Source organism: Lithobates pipiens, unplaced genomic scaffold (genome assembly GCF_037356315.1).
Source record: "Lithobates pipiens isolate NorthernLeopardFrog02 unplaced genomic scaffold, aLitPip1_a1.2 Scaffold_27, whole genome shotgun sequence".
NCBI classification, from domain to species: Eukaryota; Metazoa; Chordata; class Amphibia; order Anura; family Ranidae; genus Lithobates; species Lithobates pipiens.
In genome coordinates, this window is record NW_027507788.1 from 12,723,227 (window position 1) to 12,741,561 (window position 18,335).

The following is an 18,335-nucleotide window of genomic DNA, read 5'->3' on the forward strand; positions in this document are numbered from 1 at the left end:
AGCCAGGAGACAGAGTCTGGCTCTCCACCAGGAACATCAAACTTCGGGTTCCTTGTCTCAAATTTGCCGGTTTGAATCCGGTTTGTTTCAAGCTCCAGATTCCCAAAAGCCTCAAAATCTCGAACTCCTTCCACGTTGCCCTTCTGAAGCGTTTAGTTCTCAATAAGTTCTCTCATCCTCTCTCTACTGTAGCACCGGTCTCTGAGGATAATCAGGAGTACGAGGTTAGCCAAATTTTGGATTCCCGACTCTGTAGAGGCATTCTCCAGTACCTTGTGCACTGGAAAGGATTTGGTCCTTAGGAGAGGTTGTGGATTTCGGCTTCCGAGGTCTTTGCACCTCGTCTGTTGAGGAAGATTCATTTGAAGTTCCCCTCTAAACCTGGTCCCAGATGGGAAAGGGGGAGGCCTCGTAAGAGGAGTGATACTGTCAGGGGCGGACTGACCATTAGGTCATTCGGGCGCCGACCGAGGGCCCGTGACCAGTAGAGGGCCCGTGAGAAGCTCATAGCCCCGAGTTTCTTATCGGGTGCTGTGGCTGTGTGTAAATGGAAGAGAGAGAATCGCTCGCTATTCTCCAATTGGGGGAGGAGGCTTCAGCCTTCAATCCACACCCCTCTTCTATCATAGGCTCCAGAGAAGCTGAATTTGTGGCACCAAATCTGAGTCCTGAGCAGGGGAGGAGCTAGCTGGAGGAAGCATGGGAAATGGCAGCGCTGACAACTAGCGCACATAGGACACTGAGCTGAGCTGAGCCGACTGAGTGAGGGAGAGGGAGAGCACCACCCCAGGAGCCTGGACATTGTCACTGCTCATATAACACACCCCTCGGGTCAATGGATAAAGGAGAAAGTCGATCTCTTCCATGCTTGTGTGTGTGTGTGTCAGGCAGCACCCGAGCCTCCTTCCCCCATCCCTTCCCAGGGGAGAACAGAGCAAGCAGGATAACACAGTAGCGATCATTGCTACCCATAAAGTAGTCACCGGAGCTCCCCCAAGCAGGGCCATCTTTAGCGCAGGGCAAACGGGGCACCCGCCCTGGGCCCAATGTTTGTAGGGGGACGCGCACTGCTACCCGCAAATTGGGGCCCCAATGAAGGTTTTTCAGAGTGCGCAGAGGACACGGGACGGGAGACTGTATTCCCATGCTAGCCAGCTGAGAGGGGACGGGGCTGGGAGCTCCACTGACGCTCTGACTCCGCCCCCGTGCAGCCTGTATGCTCGGAACAGAGAGGCTGTAGTGAGAGCCAGTGATCGGAGTGGGAGTGTCAGTGGAGCTCCTGGCCCCGCCCCCAGATCTCTGTATTTCCCAGCCAGTATAGAGGGGGCGGGGCCGGGAGCTCCACTGACGCTCCCACTCCGATCACTGGCTCTCACTACAGATGCTCTGTTCCGAGCATACAGGCTGCACGGGGCGGGGTCAGAGCGTCAGTGGAGCTCCCGGCCCCGCCCCCTCTGAGCTGGCTAGCGCGGGAATACAGCCTCCTGTGTCCTCTGTGCACTCTGCAAAACCTTCATCGGGGCCCCAATTCACGGGTAACGGGACCCCCCTACAAAGCATGCGTGGAGCTCCCGGCTGTTGTAGTGAGATCAGAGAATGGAAGCCCCGCCCACATACCTCTAAATGTATGTAGTGAGTTTGGCTGCTCAGGTATGTCCTTGCACCCTTAAAATGCCTGACTGCTTAAACCCAGAGCTGTGTTATTAAACTGTCAAGCTGTGCATTGCTGAAAGTTCTCTGACCATCACCTGTATCATGTCCGCAGTCTCTGATTGTCTCCTGCAGTATGTCCGCAGTCTCTGATTGTCTCCTGCAGTATGTCCGCAGTCTCCGATTGTCTCCTGCATTATGTCCGCAGTCTTTGATTGTCTCCTGCAGTATGTTCGCAGTCTCTTATTGTCTCCTGCAGTATGTCCGCAGTCTCTGATTGTCTCCTGCAGTATGTCCGCAGTCTCTGATTGTCTCTTACAGTATGTCCGCAGTCTCTGATTGTCTCCTGCAGTATGTCGCCAGTCTTTGGTAATCTCCTGCAGTATGTCCGCAGTCTCTGATTGTCTCCTGCAGTATGTCCGCAGTCTCTGATTGTCTCCTGCAGTATGTCGCCAGTCTTTGGTAATCTCCTGCAGTATGTCCGCAGTCTCTGATTGTCTCCTGCAGTATGTCTGCAGTCTCTGATTGTCTCCTGCAGTATGTCCGCAGTCTCTGATTGTCTCCTGTAGTATGTCTGCAGTCTCGTACACCCTCCTGTAGTATGTGTATTAATGTGCCCCTTTACTTGCTCAATTATTTAGGATTGCTCCACTGCTCAGTGAGAGGTAATGATGTGCATTAACCTGTAGCAACCAATCAGCGAACAGTAGTGATCTGCTTTAATCTCTAGCAGCCAATCAGTAAGTGGTAATAATGTGCAGTAACCTCTAGCAACCAATCGGCAAGCAGAAATTATGCGTTGAAACCTCTAGCAACCAGCCAGCGAGCAGTAAGGATAGGCTGTAACCTCTGGCAAACAATTGCAATCACTGCGTGATCTGCTGCAGTAAACTGATTTTGAGTCTACCTGCTATTTTTTGTATGTCTCAGAATGGAGGGGGGGGCCCAAGAAAATGTTTGCCCAGGGCCCAATCAAAATTAAAGACGGCCCTGCCCCCAAGGCAAGATAACAGGACTGATGGCAGACTCCATTCTTCTACTGTGAGTCACAATTGTTCTGCCTTCCACACTGTATAAATATGTGCTTTAAACTTGTCCTGTACATCAGCAGGACAGGAACTGGTGAAAGTAAAATTCTTGAATATGTTAAGAATATACCGGGACTTTTCACCTACTACATACATCAGATGCATTTTCACAAAATAATTATTTTTAATATATGTGCATGTAGAATATTTCTGTCCCAGTATATTTCTAACATATTCATGAATTTGCGCAATAACAGCAAAGGATGTGGTGCCACAATACAGCCCATCTCCAGGAAATTAAGATAAAGTCCATTCTTGCACAGTGGCGTAACTAGAACCTTCAGGGCCCCGATGCAAGAAACCATGAAGGGCCCCCTTGAACCCCAGCGAGGGCCCTTCCCTCTGAGTCTGGCGGTGGAACTTCATGGTCACAGGTATGACCTTTGTGAGCCCTGTAGATCCACCACTGGCATCGGTGTTTTTTTTTTATTATTATTTTTTTTATTTTTAGGTGCCCCATTGGGGGACTGTCCCTAGGCAGGATGGGGTCCCCATCCCCAGAAGAGATGAGGTCCTTTTCTCCAGGGCAGGGTCCCTGTCCCCAGGGGAGATGGGGGTCCCTGTCCCCATGTGAGAAGAGGTCCCTGTCCCCAGGGGGAGATGGAGGGTGTATGTAATGGTGTGTGGGGGATGGGGTCCTCTCACTCACCATGACCAAGCTGTAGATCGCGCACTCATTCATATTGGCCTGGGCTCCATCCAGTGTGCTGGACGGGCGATCAGCATATCTCTCAGAAAGACCTTTCATCATCTGTGTATGACAGGGGAGGAGTGGGGCTGGCAGACAAGCCTGCAGTGTCCTCCGGGGAGCCGCCTCTCATAGGGCTGCACTGCATCTGTGTGCTGGACTCTGGCTGGGGAGAACAGACATCGGACTGAGCGGTAATGCATGGAGCAGGAGTGGGGTACTCTGAGGAGCCAGCCGAGGACACAGGTCATGCGGGGAATGCACAACTAAAGAGCAGCCAGTGCGATAGTCAAGCATGGAGCTCTGCTAGTCACCCTCCACCTCCAGCCACCTGTGTGCATGGTGCACTGGTACCCCTAGCTGCCTATGCTGCTGCCAGCTATATGTAGAGGGGGCTGCATGGGCCCCCTGCAGCACATGGCCCAGCTGCGGTCGCGACTGCTGCACCCCCTATAGTTATGCCCCTGTTCTTGCAGTGTGCGGGGGTGGGGGGCCTTTTTCACCTACCTGTTTTCATGCTCCAGCCAGCTGCACTGCTCTCTTCCTCTAAAACCCCCGCCTCCTTCAAATGTCTCCGTTCAGGAAAATAATTACAAAAATTTTCCCCAAATGGTATCTCACACCCGTCAAACTCCACAAACGTGACTCCAATATAACCCCTTCTTGCTGGAGATGTTCAAACAGCATAGGCTCATTCATGCATGTTTGGTGGTCATGTTCTCGGCTCCAACCATTTTGGAAGGAGATACACCGCCTCATATGCCAAATCACCACGTTCCCCATTAATTTTTCCCCAGCTTCAATGCTTCTACACCACTCAGCTCCCCCGCTGAAAACATACCACCGCTCTCTAGCACAACACCTGCTAAATGCCGCGAAGATGTGCATTCCCCCACTATGGAAATCCACTACACCTCCTTCAGTCTCGGATTGGATAAAGAGAGCATCCAACATAGCTGAAATGGAAAATTTGATTTGCCAAGCTAAAGACACCCCATCTAAATATTGGGCAACTTGGGCTTGCTGGCACCACTTCAGAACCTCAGCTGAATGCAGCCAACTATTTTTTTTTTTTTGATAAATCTTTTTATTGAAGAAGTCATGACATACATCAGAAACAGCGGGTACATATAACATGTTACAAACAAGCCATTATAAGTGCAGTACAATGTCTAATAAACCATCAGTAATAATTGTTAAGAAAATCTAACATAGTTCTTCTCATTGGGGATACGAAGGCTTCCACATCACGATCCGTGTGATCCAGAACCAGGTCTGGAAAGGTGATAACCGGAATGTGTCAGATAAAGTTAAATGAAAACATTGGAAGAATAACCGAACTGTTTAATAATTGGTTGCCGTACCTCTGAATTGCTCTATCGTAAGTGTCTGAAATGTTACATCTAATATATGATGACCAGCATCATAACATAAGGGGAAGGAGGAGGGGGGGGGGGGGGGGTCGAAAAGGAAAGGGGAGGACATGTGTACTTTAGTGTGTAAGGAATATTGCCTAATCCGATCACATCCTATAAAGACCATAGAGGCATCAAGTAACAACGACTTGCTGAGTATTTCGTTAATCTACCATATACCGTTTGTAATCATCGGTTGTTTGGAAGTGTTTCCAACATGCCCAGGTGTTAGTGAACTTAGGAGATGTGTCAAGGATTCGATGCGTGAGTTCTTCCATGTCCATTATTCTGTTTACTCTACGTAACCAATCCTTGACACAAGGGGTCGTAGTTGACTTCCAATGAACTGGGATGCACATCCTGGCTGCATTAACTAAGTGTATTACAACTGACTTCCTGTAGTGGCGCTGAGATAAGGACGTATGATGAAGTAAGTATTGGGACGGTGTAAAATCTAGTGTGAAAGTCGTTATATTAGAAATAGCTTGGTGGATCGTCTGCCAATACAAACGGAGTGCTGGGCATTCCCACCAGATATGTAGGAGGGTTCCCGGAGTCTCGCCACATCTCCAGCAAGCTGGAGAAACCGAAGGGTAGAAGGAATGCAGAATATCGGGGGTTCTATACCATCGGGAATAGAGCTTAAAACCATTTTCCTGCACTGATACATTCCTAGAACCTTTGTGAACATTTATTAGTATCCGTTCCCAGTCGTCTGGTGTTAGGTCTATACCCGTGTCTCTCACCCATTTAGAGCGCAATGATGTCACTGAATCGTTCGTAGTAGGAAAGAGAGCAGAGTAGAGTTCTGAAACCAGATGTCTTTGTGGAGTCGTTTCAGTGCAAAGTTGTTCAAACGGGGTCAGATCTCTGCACCACGTAGTGGCTGGAGATTCCTGTAGTAAAAAGTGTCGGATTTGTAAGAAATTAAAGAAAGGTATCTTTCTGTCCGGGAATCTAGCCAGTAGAGTTTGAAATGTAATCATTCTACCTTTGTCAAAGAAGGATCTTGCACGAACGTAGTCTTTGTGTATATCATCAGTGGGGAGTGGAGCTTGAAAACCAGGGGCGAAGTCCGGATTGTGTTCTAAGGATGTGAGCGGGCCATGCGGGGAGGATATGTTAGTATTCCGGCAGACTGTTTTCCATATAGTAAGCGTGGTGTTAATCAGAGGGTGATCTGAGATATTCTGAAGAATTGGGGCTGTGCCTATCCAAGGAAGCAAATGTATCGGTGTTTGTACGAACGCCTCTTCGATCGCCACCCAAGCTTTGTGTTGTCTATGTAGGTGCCAGTCCACGATTCTGGTCAAGTGACAAGCCCATTGATATTTGCGTAAGTCCGGGATACCCAGACCCCCCCGCAATTTGGGGAGAGTCAGGGTCTCCCATTTGATGCGAGCTTTTTTGTTCGCCCATACGAATTGGGAGCATAGAGTTTGAAACGTTGCAAAAAAGGTGGGGGGAAGTGTGATTGGGATCGTTTGTAAAAGATATAAGAACCGTGGGAGGACGTTCATTTTAAGAATCGCTGCTCTCCCAAACCACGAAATAGTGGGTATTTTCCATTTCAACAAATCAGAACGGACAGAATTAAGTAGTGGTAAATAGTTGCGAGGATATAGGTCTTTTAGTTTAGTCGGTAATTGAATCCCCAAATAAGTGATAGCGTGCTTTTCCCAACCAAAGGGGAAGTTCGTCTGGCAGTGTGTCAAAACGTCGTCGGGTAAAGTGATGTTAAGGGCCTTCGATTTGTGGAAGTTAATTTGCAGGTTTGCTATTGTCCTAAATTGAGCAAAGTCCTTGAGTAAATTGGGTAAAGTAACAAGTGGGTCAGTAAGAAATAAAAGGATATCGTCCGCGTATGCAGCTATTTTAAAAGTCTCGCCCCGTATTCGTATTCCCTTGACATTGATGTTCGTTCGGAGTTTGTGGAGGAAGGGTTCAATCGTTAAAATGAACAAAATCGGGGATAGTGGGCAACCCTGTCTCGTACCGTTGGACAGGGAGAAGGCGTCCGACAAATGTCCATTAACTTTAATTCTGGCTGTGGGTGAAGAATACAGTGCCGTGATATATTGTAAGGTACGTTCTTTAAAACCCATTTTCCTCAGGGTAGCCAGCATGTAATCCCAAGCCACTCGGTCGAACGCCTTCTCCGCGTCCAACGACAAAAAGAAGCCCGGACTGTGAGAGGCCGAGAGCCATTTGTGGACATTGATTGCTTTCAGCGTGTTATCGCGCGCTTCACGACCCGGAACGAAGCCTACTTGGTCCAGGGAGATCAGGGAAGGCAGAAAGGGGAGAATACGATTCGCAATGACTTTCGCGTACAGCTTCATGTCTACATTTATCAACGAAATCGGCCTATAATTAGGGACCAAGGCTTCGTCTTTCCCTGGTTTCGGGATCATAGTAATGTGTGCCTCATGGAGATCTGCGTGAAGTGCTGGTGCGTCAGGAAGATTATTAAATAGTTCAGTAACGCGCGGTATAAGCAAGTCAGAAAAGGTTTTATAATATACAGTGGGGAAGCCGTCGGGGCCGGGGCATTTACCCGATTTAAGCTGTTTAAGGGCTGTCAGTATTTCTTCGGTCGAAATTGGTTTCTCCAAGTCTGTGGCAAGATCGTCGGATATAGTCCCGGGGCAGTTCTCGGCAAGAAAGTCTGTTATCTGTTGCGTTCTGTCGTGTTGTGTGGTAGTCGAAGAATGTCTAGGGAGATTGTAAAGATTCGAGTAAAATTTTTTAAATTGTTCCACTATGCCAGATGGTGAGGAAATCTTTAGACCTTGCGGATCTAGTATATGATGAATCGTGGACATTGCTTTTCGCATTTGGATTGCCCTTGCTAGAAACTTCCCTGATTTGTTGCCAAATTCGTAAAAATTGCGGTGCATAAGGGTATACTTCTTCCTAATTGGAATGTTAAGTTCCTCCAGGAGATCTAGTCTGGCCTGTTGTAATGCTTGAAGTGTGTTTTCTGCTAGCGTTCTTTTGTGCGTCAATTCTAACGAGTGGATGGTCTTTGACAGTTTATCAAGTCTGGCCTCCCTATCCTTCCGTCTCTTAGCTGCAAGGGAGATCAGCTCCCCCCGAATCACGCATTTATGAGCTGCCCATCTTGTTATGGGATGGATTTCTGTGGAAGCATTATCCGTAAAGTAGTTCGTTAGACTATTAGAGATAGAACGCACTACTTCCGAATCGCTGAGTAAAGAACCGTCCAACCGCCAAATATAGGGTTTAACTGTTCCGATCGGGAAGGACAGGGTGATCGAGACTGGATTATGGTCAGAGATCACCATAGGTTCGATGGAGGCTACAAGTAAGCAGTCCAAGTCCGCCTGAGAGAGAAAGAAGTAGTCGATCCTCGAGTATTTGTTATGAGGGGGTGAATAGTAGGTGAAGTCTCTGGCGGTCGGATATAACGTTCGCCATGTGTCATGTAATGTCAGTACGGTCAGTTGGGATTTTATAGCCCTCAGCGCGCTGTATTTCAAAGAGGAGGTACCGTTTGAAGAATCTAATGCGGGAGTTAAGGCTGCATTGAAGTCACCACCGACCACCAGAGTGCCCTGATAGAAGGCGGTGAGTTTCAACAACGTGGAGTTGAAGAACTGGACATGTTGCTGGTTGGGGGCGTAAATGTTGGCTAATGTGAAAGTTTTGCAATATAGTTCGCCTTTCAGAAAAACAAAGCGTGCATCCGTATCCAACAACGAGTCTTTCACCTGGAAGGGGCAATTCTTAGATATAAGAATTGACACTCCCTTTGATTTTGCTGATGGGTTAGTAGCATGAAATACTGTTGGATAAAGTGAAGATCGTAAGTTAGGTATTTTGTCAGATCTAAAATGAGTTTCCTGGAGAAACACTATATCCGCCTTAGTTTTTCGTAAAAGTCGAAATAATTGCGATCTTTTTTCCGGCTTGTTAAGGCCTTTCACGTTAAGCGAATACAATTTAACCTGAGAGTCAGGGATAAGAGATTGTCGTTTGTGCATGATGTAAAATCACCCTCTTTACTTAGTGCAAGTAATCGTATAACAGGTCGTTCAAATTGAAAGTGTCCTAGAAGATGTGAGGGCTAGGGGAGGGAGAGGGGAGGGGAAGAGCGGGGAACGTGAATAAGGATAACGGGAAACAGGGATAAACCCTTAGGCGTTCACTGTGAGGATATAGGACCAGCCTCACCCTCAAAGCGAAGACGTCCGGGAAGTGTGCGGTGAGCGCGCGGACAGCGTCCGGAATAATACAGGACACCACCGTACGATCAACCGCAGTGGGGTTGAACCAAATCTCTCGGTAAGGGTGGATACTCTAGATTCCAGATGCGACCGCGATCCGGTCCAATAATAAAAAAAACATACATAGATTCTATCAAAGGAAGCGGACTGGCGCAACCTCTTCTGCGTTCAATCTAAGGCTTGCAATTTTATATAAACCAAGTCGCCCACCTAGCTGAGAGGATGTATCACTTACGAACAGTGCAAGTAAAACAGATCAAGTATACATGGGCCATTTTCACTACATAAAGAGTATGTACAGGCATAGAGGTGGACAGAAGGTGACCAGGAGGAACCTTCTATATTCATATACATCCTTCGTAGAAGCGCCCTGTTAACAGTAATTAACTAATAAATCACTAATACAAAGATTGCTGCTACGGATCTTAGTAAAGGAGAGTCGGGACTGTGCAAGGAGTGGAGGAAAGAGTTCCTCAGTATGTACTATAGGAACGGGCACATTGCTACGTAGGCCTGTCTCTTCTCTCCGAACGAGCCACTCGATGGGGTTGATTTGCATGGGGGGACGAGCAGAATTAGGCCATCCACGTCTGCAAACCATAACCCTCAATGACCCCTAAAAGTGATGTCAATATCAGCTAAGCGTACGGGCGTCTATTCAGTAATAAGATAACTAAAAGGAACGTGGCAATGTGAGCTATAACCCTCCCACCGTATAACAGGCAATAGGAACCTTGCAAACAACAAAAATACAACATTTCGTGAATATAAGGTAGTGTTCAGCAGTTCAGTGCATCCGAAGGAATTTCTCCAGGAAGGAGGTAATAAGTCTAGTTACAGCACGTTTCTACCTATCGGTAAAAATATACTACCTAAAATTACTTTACCGTGAATACGTGGCTAACGAAAAAATTTGCCTATATAAAACTTCAAACCGATAGGCTACGGGGTCCAATTCCAGAACCGATGTTGGCTAACTTAGGAAAGAAACAGGCCAGCTCCGGACTGGAACAGGCTAACTAAGCGTCCCGTAGAGGTATAAACCCGAAGGTATAGTTCTCCGAGGAAGGGGTATTTCACCCAAAAGAAAGAAATGAACGAACTTAGCTGAAGAGTCTCACTCCTGGGGAACGATCCCGATGCTGAGCAGCGTCTCGCCTGGCTCGGCCAGATCGCGGGGAATCCGTCGGACTACGGTCAGGGTGGGAATCTCTTCTAGAACGATAGGATCGACTTCTAGATTCCGATCGACGCCGTCGGTGCCTGCTGCGCTGAGTATCCATCGGTTCGGCGTGGTCTCGTTCCCTGCTGGGTTGGCTGTAAGTGCGAAAAGCTGCGTACCAATTGGGAACTTCAACCAAGGGAATCTCCAAGGCGTCGCAAAAAGAAGGAAGTTCCTCCGGGACTCGTAGCAGGGCCGTTCGGCCCCGATAGGTGGCCGCTAGGCCGAACGGGAACTTCCATTTGTATGAAATGCCTTTCGCCCGTAGTACATCAAGAAGTGGTCGCAGGTCCCTGCGATTTTGTAGGGTAATGCCCGATAAGTCCTGATAGATGTGGATCGTAGCACTCCCTAGAGATATTTGGATCCTATTTCTGGCCTTTCGTAAAATGTCTTCCTTCAGCCTATAATCCACCAGGCAGCAGACCACATCACGTGGGGGATCTGTATCCCGGCCTCTGGGTCGTAGAGCTCTGTGAATTCTCTCGAAGGCCACCGGGGTACTCGCCGGTCGGTCCAAAAGATCGTTGAATAGATCCATAACTGTCGTCTCCAGTTGATCCGCGTCTACCGACTCGGGGAGGCCTCTCACCCGAATATTATGCCTTCTCCCCCTATTGTCCAGATCTTCCTGGTGACGTTGGAGGTCTCTCAATTGCAGCGTGTGAGCATCCAATTTGTGGGTAACTTTACGAAGGACCGTTTCATGGTGTGTTGTGCGGTGCTCCACTTCCACTACTCTGTCAGCAATGGCGCGCAAATCCAGTCGGAGATCCGCTATGGCTGCCGTGAGAGTCTCTTTGATGTCCGTTGCTACCGATCTTAAGTCCATGAGGCTCGGTTGTTGTTGAAGGGCGTGTAGTGAAACCTCCTGACCCTGAACAGCTTCGCTGTGAAGCGCGGGAGACTGTGTGGAGGCTGGGGCCTGCGATGAAGTGTGGCGGGAAGACGCCATGTTGTCTCTCTGTGAGCGGAACAGCTCCGGGAGAGTTTGACTAATGCCGCCGCGCTGTCGCCTCGGGGATCGCGAACGGGAGGCAGATGATGTTCTTGAGGTGGTTCCCATAATCTTCGAGGTATTGTAGGGTGTTAAGAAGCTTCCTTAACGGCTGTAGGACCGGATCGCGGCAGGAGCTCAGCTCTCAAGCGTCCATTCCGTCCCGAGGTTAGGCCACGCCCCTGCAGCCAACTATTAACCAGAGTGCCCCCACCTCAAGACCCTGATAACCACTCTTCCCACTTGAATTGATCCACTCCCCCTAATTAGTTTCTACCTTTAGCCTTCCTGATCCTCTTAGCTCTTATGGTACTGCTACTTATAGCTCGCATGGAAACCAGCTACCTAATGTTTGTTCCATAATAGTCATAGTCTCTCCTTACAATTGACTCCCTGATAAGCCACCTCGAAGGATTAGTTCCGGGAGGACGTGTACTAGGCCCTTGAAAGGGTATTTTATAGGTACTTCTGGGTTTCTTCCACTCTCGCTACACTACCCCTAACCCAAAGCTTAGTTGTAGATTGGGTCAATTACACTGTTTCTTTTTTCTTTGACTGCTGTGCACATGTAATCTGTCAAAACGCAAGTTATGTTTATTTGTCATTTGCATTTTTTACCACTGTTACAACACCATTGTTTTATGGCTCAACTGTACCTGTTTCCTTTGTTATCTATAAACTTCAATAAAAGACTTGGAAAAAACAAAACAAAAAAACCCCACCTCATCACATACCATAAAGTAACATTAACCCTGTATGGTATGATGAGGGGGGCTGGAGTGTCCTCTGCACATGCACCGCCTCAGAATCTAATTTCTCCATCAGTTTAGGCCAATATGTATTTTCTACATGTTGGTAAAAATCCCAATATGCTATGGGATATTTTTATAGAATTATTTTTTTTTTTACTAGTAATGGTTAACTGTACTAATGACACTGGTAGGGAAGGGGGTAACACCAGGGGGCGATCAAAGGGTTAAATGTGTTCCTAGGAAGTGCTTTCTAACTGTGTGGGGGAGGTGCTTTAAATGTGGGAAGACAGATCTGTGTTCCTGTTTTGCAGACACACAGGATCTCGGTCTTCCCTACTAACAGAATGGCGATCTAACTTGTTTCATCGGCAGACCACCGTTCTGCCTCTGATGGAAACGATCGTCTGGACCCAGTAGACATCGGGTCCACCAGACCCACTAATTAGCTCTCGGTGTGTCCAATAAAAGCGGCAGTGGGTCAAACAGCGCACAGACCCGCAAGTGTAGAAGTACCGTACCTGTACGTGATTCTGCTCATAGGAGACGCAGCCCCACAGAAAATGTACGTGGTTATATGTGCGTTTATTGTTCTTTATTTTCTTAACTCTTTAAACATTTATTTTGAACATACAGTAGAGAAATTCTGTGACCAATGCATGTGATGTAACAGTGCAATATATATGTGGGGCTTTGTGAGGGTGTGGCTTGTGCATGCATGGGTGGGTGGTGACAAAGGGGGCCCCATGATCCCCTATTGCCCGGGGGCACCATGAGTTGTCAATCCACCCCTGGGTACTGTCATGGTCATGCAATAGAGTTTGTCTGCTTACCTGTCTCAATTCATCTCTAGAGACCAGTCGACTCTCACCTGACTGCTTTTAAAATCCCTCCTCTGGCATGGCTCCACCCTAGCTCCTATCAGAGAACTCTATATTAACCTGTGCACTGCAGGCCAACCCTGCTGATCATCCTTTGTGTGTTTGGCTTCCTGTTACCTGCTGTGTGCTCTTCATTTGTTCTGTTACTGACTTTGGCATGTCCCTGACTATCCCTGTTTGCCTGTGACCCTGACCTTTTGCCGTGTCCCTGACTATTCCTGTTTGCCTGTGACCCTGAACCTTTGGCGTGAACTCTGATGTCCTTGTCTGCTTGTGGCCCTGACCTTGGCTTATTCCCTCACTATCCCTATCCTCCTGTTGCCTACTGTGGGTGTGAGCTGGGGTCGCGACCTGGAGCCAGTTGCAGCCCAGTCTATCCTTGCCACTAGAGACTCTGGTGAACACCTGCTGGCTCTTAGACCCAGGGAATCTTATGCTCTAACCCTGGTGGGATCCGTCTTGGTGTTCCGGCGGCCCTGCCTTCCTTATCACCTTGACTCCCGTCCGCAGCCCTCAGCCATAGGGTCCACTACCTTGCGGTGCACTCCTGATCCCTACGGTGTGCATCTATCACCTGGCCTCGAGGTGACCTGACACATATATACAGGTGTGAGGGGGGCTGACATATATAGAGGTGTGAGGGGGGCTGACATATATACCGGTGTGAGAGGGGCTGACATATATAGAGGTGTGAGGGGGGCTGACATATATACCGGTGTGAGAGGGGCTGACATGTATAGAGGTGTGAGAGGGGCTGACATATATACCGGTGTGAGAGGGGCTGACATGTATAGAGGTGTGAGGGGGGCTGACATATATAGAGGTGTGAGAGGGGCTGACATATATATATAGAGGTGTGAGGGGGGCTGACATATATACCGGTGTGAGAGGGGCTGACATATATACCGGTGTGAGAGGGGCTGACATATATAGAGGTGTGAGGGGGGCTGACATATATACAGGTGTGAGGGGGGCTGACATATATAGAGGTGTGAGGGGGGCTGACATATATAGAGGTGTGAGAGGGGCTGACATATATAGAGGTGTGAGGGGGGCTGACATATATACCGGTGTGAAAGGGGCTGACATATATAGAGGTGTGAGGGGGGCTGACATAGATACGGGTGCGAGAGGGGCTGACATATATAGAGGTGTGAGGGGGGCTGACATATATAGAGGTGTGAGAGGGGCTGACATATATACCGGTGTGAGAGGGGCTGACGTAGATACAGGTGTGAGGGGGGCTGACATATATAGAGGTGTGAGGGGGGCTGACATAGATACAGGTGTGAGAGGGGCTGACATATATAGAGGTGTGAGGGGGGCTGACATATATACCGGTGTGAGAGGGGCTGACGTAGATACAGGTGTGAGGGGGGCTGACATATATAGAGGTGTGAGGGGGGCTGACATATATACAGGTGTGAGGGGGGCTGACATATATACAGGTGTGAGGGGGGCTGACATAGATAGAGGTGTGAGGGGGGCTGACATATATAGAGGTGTGAGGGGGGCTGACATAGATACAGGTGTGAGGGGGGCTGACATATATAGAGGTGTGAGGGGGGCTGACATAGATACAGGTGTGAGGGGGGCTGACATATATAGAGGTGTGAGGGGGGCTGACATAGATACAAGTGTGAGAGGGGCTGACATTGATGCAGGTGTGAGAGGGGCTGACATATATAGAGGTGTGAGGGGGGCTGACATATATACCGGTAGGCAAATGAAAGCTACCAGACCCTCCCATTGAAATCTACTGCGGTAAAAACAGTTGACTCTGATCTAGAAGAAGCTCATCTACTTTTTTGAGCAGCTGTCTTCAAGCGGTACTAGACTCAGATGTGAATGGGCACCATTCGGTATAATGGCAATACTAGCGTTGAGTGTTAAAACACTTTTGGTGGCGCTTCAAATAGCTCAGGTATTAACAGGGCCTTAAAGTGATTGTAAACCTCAGATGTGAAATATGAACAAAGCATATCCCTCTATAGTGTGTACATATGTAAATTAAGAGCACTAAGTGTCATTTCTGCCTGCTGCTTTATTCCTCTGCTGTCAACATGAACCACTTCTGTCACCATTTTTTTCTTGGTGTCCGGAAAACTTGTCAGAAGTGATTCATGTTGACAGCAGAGGAATAAAGCAGCGGGCAGAAATGACACTTATTGCTCTTAATTGACATTACAAATGACAAAAAATGTCATGTGAGTACAGTGCAGCATAACCGCGTAATTGTCATTCAAAGTGTGACCGCGCTGAAAGCTGAAAATTGGCCTGGGCAGGAAGGGGGTGAAAGTGCCCATAGGAAAGTGGTTAACCACTTTCAGACCGGACCAATTTGCTGGTCAAAGACCAGACCACTTTTTGCGATTCGGCACTGCGTCGCTTTAACTGACAATTGCGCGGTCGTGCGACGTGGCTCCCAAACAAAATTGACGTCCTTTTTTTCCCACAAATAGAGCTTTCTTTTGGTGGTATTTGATCACCCCTGCGCTTTTTATTTTTTGTGCTATAAACAAAAATAGAGCGACAATTTTGAAAAAAACGCATTATTTTTTACTTTTTGTTATAATAAATATCCCCCAAAAATATATAAAAAAACATTTTTTTCCCTCAGTTTAGGCCGATACGTATTCTTCTACATATTTTTGGTAAAATAAATCGCAATAAGCGATTATTGATTGGTTTGCACAAAAGTTATAGCGTTTACAAAATAGGGATAGTTTTATAGCATTTTTATTAATAATTTTTTATTATTTTTTTTTACTAGTAATGGTGGCGATCAGCGATTTTTATTGTGACTGCGACATTGTGGGGGACCCATCGGACATTTTTGACACATTTTTGGGACCATTGTCATTTATACAGTAATCACTGCTATATAAATGCAGTGATTCCTGTGTAAATGACACTGGCAGTGAAGGGGTTAACCAGTGGGTGGCAGTGTAGGGGTTAAGTGTTCCTAGGGGTGTGTTACTAACTGTGGGGGGGTTGGGCTTTCATTTAGTGAACACTGATCTCTTCTCCAATCACATGGAGCAGAGATCAGCGTCACTAGTTGCTAGGCAGAATGGAGAAATGTTGTTTACAACGGCACTTCTCCATTCGGCCGCTCCGTGAGATGATCGCGGGGATGCCCGCGGCGATCGAGTCCGCGGGTCCCGCGACCGGACTCACGGAGGTCCCGACCAGCACGGGAGCGCGCTGCAGGCGGCGCGCTCCCGATGGCAGGGCGGCAAATTCAAAGGGACGTAAATGTACGCCCATTTGCCTGCCCGTGCCATTCTGTCGACGTACATCGTCGTGCGCTGGTCGGCAACTGGTTAAAGGATAAGTTCACCTTTGGGAACATGTAACATGTTCCCACCTCCCACTGCAGCATCTCCCCTATCCACTGGATCTAGTGACACCATGAGGAGAATCTTCTCCCTCAACTCGCTGTCTCTATTTAAAAAAAATACATTGTGGAAATAAATAGTGGAAATAATTGGATATGAGGGAATGTTAATCTATGATGCTGGGGGGTTATTATTGCTGCTACTGACACCAATGATATGGGTTGTTACTGTGTAAACTGCCACTGATGTCACGCCGGGCTGGTGCAAGGATGTTTGACACCCTAGGCACACCTTCATTTTGCTGCCCCCATTGGCTCCACCCCTGACCCCACCCCCTTTGCCCTGCCCAGGTGACAGAAGGTGCTGCTATACAGGAAGCATTGGCTCTGCTTCCTCTAGTGTTGGCTCCAGTGCTGTGTTGCACCTCTAATTACACTACCAGTCGGACTGAGCTAGTTACATACTGCAGCTTGCAGAGCATGCAAACCCGGAAGGAAACCGGCAGCTTGGGCGCCCCTAGGCAACAGTGCGCCCTAGGCGGCTGCCTAGGTTGCCTAGTGTTAGCACCGGCCCTGGCCGGGGGGTTATTATTGCTGCTACTGATATGAATGCTTTTGTTTGTTCTGTAAATTGGCACTGATGTTTTCGGTTATTATTATGGAAATTTCCATTTAGGATGGGGGTTATTATTTCCTAAACTGGCACTGATGCTGGGTGGATATAATTGCAGAAACTGGTACTAATGCAGTGGGTTATTATTGTGTAGACTGGCACTGATGCTGACGGTCCATCGTTAATTATAGGTGATGTGTCAAAAAATGTGTTTATGGCAACCATATGAACTGTGCAGGGTAAAATAAAGTATTTTTCAGTAAGGGCCGGTTCACACAGCGAGGCGATGCGAGGCGACACGGCTCGCCTCGCCTCGCTCCCGCAAGTCGCCCCCGTTCTGTACAATGGAACCGTTCTGAGAGGAGCGACTCGAGTCGCTCCGACTCAGAAAAAAGGTTCCTGTACTACTTCGGGGCGACTTCGGGGGCGACTTGCATTGACTTCTATACAGAAGTCCTCTGCAAGTCGCCGCTGAGGTCCCCGCAGGTCGCGGCGAGGCAAGTCGGAGACGCCTCGCCGCGCCTCGCTGTGTGAACCGGCCCTAACAACCCGTGCAATCCATAGATACAAAGCAACCAAAACAAATAGGTTCAGAAATTAAGTTCTGTGCAATAAAAAAAGGAAGGACATGGGGGGGAAAAGTATTGAATCCGCTAACTGAAATGTACTTAATACTTGGTACAAAATCCTTTGTTGGTAATGAAAGCTTCAAGACACAGGCTCCTGTATGGAGAAACTAGTCACATGTGTTGCTCAGATCTTCACATCTTGTCTTCAAACCGTGTCTTCAAACCTTGAAGGTTCTGTGGACCCAGGACAGTTTTTAAGGCAGGGCAAAAGGGGCAGCTGCCCTGGGCCCTGTCATTGTTGTGGGGCCCAAAGCAGCTGCCTCATACTTGCCAACTATCCTGGTTTAAATTCCCTCACCCCTTGAGGATTTAGTCCTATGCTGTGTCCCGATATCTCAGTGTGAAGTGCTGCTACTAATGCTGCCCAGCTCTGCCCTATTGTTGTGTAAAGATGACTCACCTGCAGACCCTGTGTTTACGTATACATTACCGGCATTCATATGTAAATAGGGGCGGCCAGCAGCATTGATACGTATATCATATCATACCCCCCCTTAGGTCATATCCACAGTAATCTCTAGCAACCAATCAACAAGCAGAAATCATGTTGTGCTTTTTAAGGACATTTTCCCGCACAATATTTATTAAGTAATTTTTAACGAAGATATTTTTAAGATACAGAATCAATCTATATGACACAGTCTATACATGTGAAACGTATTCACGGAGACAAGTGATCATAAAAATAAATTTATGCAAATTTATGCATGTTCTAGCATACTAGCTCATTATGAATAACTTACCCGAGAACGAAGCCCCTGATGCGGTCCTCCGTCTTCCTCTTCGCCGCTGCCATGGATCCCGGAGCGTCTT

The 18,335-nt window shown here is 47.9% G+C and overlaps 1 long non-coding RNA gene across 9 annotated transcripts in view; it reads left to right on the plus strand.

Annotated features, from left to right (window-relative positions):
• LOC143933537 (uncharacterized) overlaps nucleotides 1-18,335 on the plus strand; it is a 483,729-nt gene that overhangs the window by 198,546 nt on the left and 266,848 nt on the right. For 8 of the 9 annotated variants that reach the window (XR_013263113.1, XR_013263115.1, XR_013263118.1 and 5 more), the window contains exon 3: nucleotides 14,663-14,864. The exons of the other annotated variant lie outside the window; for it this stretch is intronic. This is a non-coding gene — a long non-coding RNA (uncharacterized LOC143933537). The remainder of the gene's footprint in view (nucleotides 1-14,662; nucleotides 14,865-18,335) is intronic. 9 annotated transcript variants of the gene reach the window in all.